Source organism: Alligator sinensis, unplaced genomic scaffold (genome assembly GCF_000455745.1).
Source record: "Alligator sinensis unplaced genomic scaffold, ASM45574v1 scaffold1584_2, whole genome shotgun sequence".
NCBI classification, from domain to species: domain Eukaryota; kingdom Metazoa; phylum Chordata; order Crocodylia; family Alligatoridae; genus Alligator; species Alligator sinensis.
This window is the reverse complement of record NW_005842864.1, coordinates 562,688-568,470: the sequence shown is the minus strand read 5'-3', so window position 1 is coordinate 568,470 and position 5,783 is coordinate 562,688. Positions and strand designations below refer to the sequence as shown.

The following is a 5,783-nucleotide window of genomic DNA, read 5'->3' as shown; positions in this document are numbered from 1 at the left end:
GGAGCGGGGAGACCTCGCTCGGGGCTGCGGGCATCACTCCCTCGAGCCTCCTCCCCCGGAGCCAGCCCAGCCCGGCTCTTCCGTAGCGGAGCAGCTGGCAGGTAAGTCCGGGCAGAGGATCTCTGTCTGCCTGTCTCTGTGGCTAGGGGCCAGGGGCTGGGACTTCCCAAACTGCTCGCCTTCTAGTTCAGCCCCGGATCCGCTCGCCTCCCCCGTTTCAGATCTGGGTCCAGGGAGCCTCGACCAGGGGCCACCACGAGATCCTTCCAAGGGTGCCACTGCTCCGCGTGCCAGCATCTCAGACAGGAGGCTGAACAGCCCTCTGCCCAGCCGGCGTCTTTCGAAGTGCTTTGAATTGCTCTAGGATTTCTGGGAGGCAAAAAACACCTGATAAAAATGGCAGTTTGCAAGGGGCGTCTCACACCTGGAAAGGTTGAGGACCTCTATCCCTCCCCACTAAATTACCTAATCAGGTTAAAATGGGCAAACCTGTGACAAGTTAGTTGCCTTTGTTCTGAACTTTTCCAGCTCGGAAACAGAGCTGCTCTGTGCAGGAGAAGAGAGGAAAAATAGAATGAATGGTTAATGCAGTTTCTGCAAACATCCTTGAAACGATATCGATTCATATCTGTCACCAAATATGGCCTCAGAATTTCCAACTTCAAGTCTTCTTTAAAAAAAAAAAAAAAGCAAAAAAAAACCCCACCCACATTCTTCATTTTAGAGACAGGCTTTTTCTTCCCCCCTCCCCAGCTACTGCATTCCTGAATGCAACCCAATTCCTCATTTCTGCTCAGAAGCCATCAGCGAATAAAAATGTGTTCTGCCGTAAAAGTAGCTAGAAAAATCCCAGCGAGGTGTTTCACAGTTAGCATCATGCATGCAAAAATAGGAGGCCAGTTAAAACAGTTAGGTTTTTAGCATGACGCCGTTACAGCAGAGGTACAAGTGCTGGGTGGGTTCTGCAGTGCATTTCTCAGCCCTGCCAGCATTGGGAGCCTTGACCAAAGGATCAAGGATCGGGTCCAGAAAGTCTTTCCAACAGAACAAATGCTTCTACTGCAACGGGTTAAGCGACCTGTTCGGTGTACGAGGACACAATTCTTCCTCAGGATAAATATTGCCTCTTGCGCTATGTGGAGGCTTTTTAAACTTATTGAAACAAAAGCACGCCAAAACCTCCTGGCTGGCATGCATTTTGGAAGCTGTGTTTAAATGAAACCCCATTGTGCATGCAAAGCCCAGATACATAGCATGAGCCTGTGGTGTGGAAGTAGTGTCAGATATTCCAGTGCTGCAAGGCACCTTCTCAAGGGTGATTCAGCCCTGAGTTTTAGAGCAGTATTTCCATAAAACAGATCATTTGCTTTGTGGTAGCACGGACAGACCTGACCCCACCGCGTGCACACGTGCTATTTGGAGATGCAGCATGTGTGCACTACTGAAGGCTTTCTTCCTTTCTTCAAGAAGTTAACTTTTCCCTTCCCAGGTTCTACATTTTCTGTATTACTCTGTCCCATGGTGTACAGAAAGCCTGTTTGATGCGACTTAACCCCCTTCTTTTCAGTTCGTTGACTTCTCCTGAGCTGGCTGTGTGCAGACTCAAAAGCAGCAATCATTTGTCGAAGCGTTCAGTAGGGCGGTATACGTTCTGGATACCCGGCACCCTTGTCTTGGCCGAGATAATGCAAATCATCTCTTTGCCATAGTGCAAATCATCTCTTTATTGTAACGTTGACAAATTCTGGCTCGTGATGTTTGCTCAAGGGACGTTTTAAGTGTCACCAAGTGTATTTAGTTCAGTCAACTGACAGTTCTCCTCTTTAAGATTATATACGTGTCTCGCCAGAAAGACATCAACCCTCGGTTCTGTTGTGCCCAATCTTTGGCACAGTGTCTGCGGGAGGAAGAGAGTCCTTGCGTTTCATTTAGATGATTTTGACTTGGAAAGGAATTTTAACCATATGGCTTTCGAGACGCCAGGACTCTGAAGGATTAAATGTGATTTTGCCAAAATGCGTGTTTCCATCTCCACAGCACATTTTTGGAGGACGGTGCTATTCGCTGTGGCTTCCATCCTACTATCCCAGCCCATGCAGTCACTAGAAACTTTGCGTAAGTAGGGGCTCAGGGACTGGGCTAGAGCCCCTCTCCTCGCATCTCGGGTGAATAGCTTGTTGCAGCACTTCCTGAACAACAGCTCGTGCACGGTCGTCGCCCCTGCTGCAAGTGCGTCGTGTGTGGTGCTCCTATTAAAGGTATCGGTGGGAAGCTCAGGTACGACTTGGGAAGCAGGTGATATATGGGTGCCTTCCAGCTGTGTCCTCACTTGGATTCTTACTGAGGTTTTGAAGCACTGAGCAGCTTCCCTTGCGCATGCATGCACACGTGCACATTGTCTTAAAGCTTTTTAGAGCAAGCCACCACACCCTGCAAATGCTTACGATGGAAATAATTTCCCTCACCAAATCCTCATCCTCATCTTCCTCCTGAGCATCTCCACTGCTTTGTTGTCGTAGTGGTGCAGATTAAACACACACATTGCACATATATATAAAGAATGAAGCCCCTGGTCCTATAGGGTGTTGGTTATCTACAAATCCCATTGATGCCAGTATGACATGAGGTGCCCATCACTGCAGGGTTTGCCCCTCAATGGCTTTTGGAGAGTACTAAGGAAAAGGGTGAAGAAATGCTGGCTCAGGCTGCAGAGTTCAGTGGGTGAGGAACAGTTTGAGGGCATAGGGAGCCTTTCTGCACAGCTCACCGTGTGTGGTTCCCACTTGGTGAAATGCTTCACCCCTTGCCCAGTTCGTTTGGCCTCGGGGCTGCACCTGCCCCTTGCCTCAGCTGGAGCACATCCAGAGCAGCACAGAGCGCTCTTCACGGCAGCAAGTATGCAACAAACTCCAAACACAAGCCGTTTACCAAGTAGCTTAGAGCACTTCCTTATCTCTGCCATGAAGATATAGCAGTACCCAAGGGCCAGGCACAGATGGGGTGGAAACAAGATACAGAATAGTCCCAAGTCCTCAAAACCAAGTAGGAAAGGGGAGGGGTGCTATGGTAGGATCAGGAAAAGGGCAGTACTGCCACCGTCTGCTTTTTTCTGCATGAGACCCGAAGTTTGCCCGTGTCACTGGGGTAGTATATAGCACGGTGGTGGTAGGGGGAGCTAGAAGAATGCAGATTTCTGCTCTGGAGACCCAGGCTTGTATCTGCCCGTTGTCACTGTGGGAAATCATCCAGTGAAGTGAGTCTGGGCTCATAAAAGCTCATTGACTATCTAAATTGGATAGGTAACACGCATCTCTACCCAGCCTTTTGTCCCCATTATCCAGCCACATCCACCTTGTGCATGGTTGCTCTGTAACCCTGCCCCTGCCAGCCTTTAAAAACTCGCCCACACGCACCCCCTCCCCAAGGCCTGGGAATTTGAGCACCTTGGGTCAAAGCCAGTTAGCAGGAGGACACCCCTTGTCAACAGGCAGGCAGCTCAAAGGCGGGATGTCTGATCCTTTAGCCTACAACGGGTCCCAAAGGATGGTTTGAAATGGAAGAGAAAAGCCTGAGAAATACCAGACACCCGCGGGTGCCCATGTTGCTGGGTGCATTTAGTCCTGGTAGTGCTGCTTCTGGGGGATGTGCTGGAGGAGTGCGGTGGGGAAAGACAGGATTATTAGTGCTTCTTATCAGCCAGAAAGGATGCTGGTGGGGCCGGCACACAGACCCGCCTTCCTTCACACATCCTGCAAGTCCTTATTTTTAGCAGCGAAACAAATCAATCACCTGGTGAGAACGGCCACAACTAAGACTTCTCTGCAAAGACCTTGCTCTGCTTCTCTGCCAAGTAATTGCAGCAGAACGCCGCAAAAAGCCCTTCCCTGGAGGCCAGGGCTCACAGCTCCCCTGTTTGCACAGGACATGGCAGCAATCACCTGCCAACACAGGAGTGCCGGCAGTGATCCAGCTTTCTGCAGCTATGGGGCACAGGCAGTCCCATGCCCACCTGGTTAAAGCAGGCCCGTGCCAGTTTTTGCCCTGAGCACAGTTCCCTGGAGTCTCCCAGAGCCTTGGAAGGGGCGGGAGGGGGAAAGTGGTTTTTGTGCTGGAGGTGGAGGGTCTCACAACACTCAGATCACTAGGGTAGGAGGGCAGGGACACGGCCCCTAGCCAGGCTGGCTGCAGGCCACTCCATTGCCTCAGTTTCCCTTTCGTGGAGGTCCCAAGCTGCCCCTGGATTCGTGCACAAAGCAACTGCTGCCCCCAGCCTGGCTTCTTCCACTCTTTGCTGACTTCCCTAGAGTCGGCCTTTACGTAAAGGGGGCACGCAGCTCTGGAAACAGCCCCGGGGGTTGAAATCCAGGTTGGAAAATCAAAACGTGTGAGCTAGAAGTCAGAAGAGGGTCCAACGGCATCGAGACGTCAGTGCATGTGGGGGCGAAGGCAGAGCGCTGTGCGTGACCTGGCCCTGAAAGGGAGCGCGGAAATATTCCCGCTGGAAAAGGACCTGTTCTGGGGCTCTGTTCTTTTGCTGAGCAGACATCTCTCTTGTGCGTCCTTGTTTTATCATGTAACTTGTTTCAGCAATAAAAATAAGGAGCTGTCGGACTGGAGTGGACTGCAAGGGCTGCGGTGGGGGGGGGAAAAGTCATGGCTCTTCTAAGAAGGGGTCGCTCAGCAAATGGTAATTCTGGAGGGGTGGCTGCAAAGCTAACACGAGGTCTGTCCTTCCTTCTCTGCTCGGAGCCTGCCTTGCTCCGTGCAAAGCACGGAGGTTAAAGGAGACTTGCGAAAGGGCTTTTTCCCATCCCCTCTGCAGGCGTTGTCCAGGACCTCGCAGGTACCAGCCGCCGGCATCTTACACTCGGCGGCACTTTCAGGAGTAGGAACTGCTGGCGAGTCACATCCACCTGTGGGTAGCCGTGAAAGCCAGACTATAGCTCCCTCCTGGCTGCCAGGAGCTTGAAGGTAGGATCACAGAAACAAGACAGGTTTCTCAAAAGAAGTGCCCAGAGTTGTGGGACGACAAGGTTCCTTGGGTGAATTTGATATCTTTTATTAGACCAACCCAAATAGTTGGAGAATAGAGTTGTGGGAAGCATTTGAACTTGGTAGGACTTGAACCACTCCCTCTTTGTTGGACTTGGGCTGGGTGCCCGAGCTGTCAGCTGCCTGCATTATTTGCACTGGGGCAAAGGGGGGGATTGCTTGGTTTGGGCCTCACCTGAGGGGCCTGGCAGCCTGCGTCTCCCTGTAGAGATGTGACTGTGATATTGCTAGGTATGCTGCACCCAGGGCAAGCTTCTTCCCTCCCTGCATGCCCGTGTCTGGCCTCAGACACAGCTGCTGTGTGACCATGTCCCCAAGTAAGTGTCTTTGCTCTGCCTGCTTTATTTAGCTCTTGGGGGATCAGTGGAAAGTGTTGGGATCAGGAGAAACAATAGGATCTCCACGTAAGTCCTGAAGGGAAGGACCGCTGCATTACTCCCCAGTCCAGGGATCTGGCTTCAAGGCACTATCACAATGCAGATGTTTTTCATGTTCCTATTTTCTGTCTGGGCTCTAAACCCTCCAACAGCCCTGAGCTGCCCAGGTCTGAGACTGGCTCGTCAGAGAGAAGGGCTTGCCAGCACCGCTGGCGCATTTCTTGAGCGGTCTAGGCAAGCAGGCCCTGGATCTGAATCCGCTGAGAGGTGTTTTGCAGACGGGATATGCCTGGGGGACGTGTCTGAGCCACTTGACTCTTGTTTTAAGAAAACACCAAGTCTCGTATCTCGCCT

The 5,783-nt window shown here is 51.5% G+C and overlaps 1 protein-coding gene across 1 annotated transcript in view; it reads left to right on the top strand.

Annotated features, from left to right (window-relative positions):
• Nucleotides 1-6: 6 nt before the first annotated feature.
• FHL1 (four and a half LIM domains 1) overlaps nt 7-5,783 on the top strand; it is a 26,476-nt gene continuing 20,699 nt past the window's right edge. Inside the window, exon 1 of the mRNA XM_006035662.3 lies at nt 7-101. The gene's annotated coding sequence lies outside the window, so the exon portion shown is untranslated. The remainder of the gene's footprint in view (nt 102-5,783) is intronic.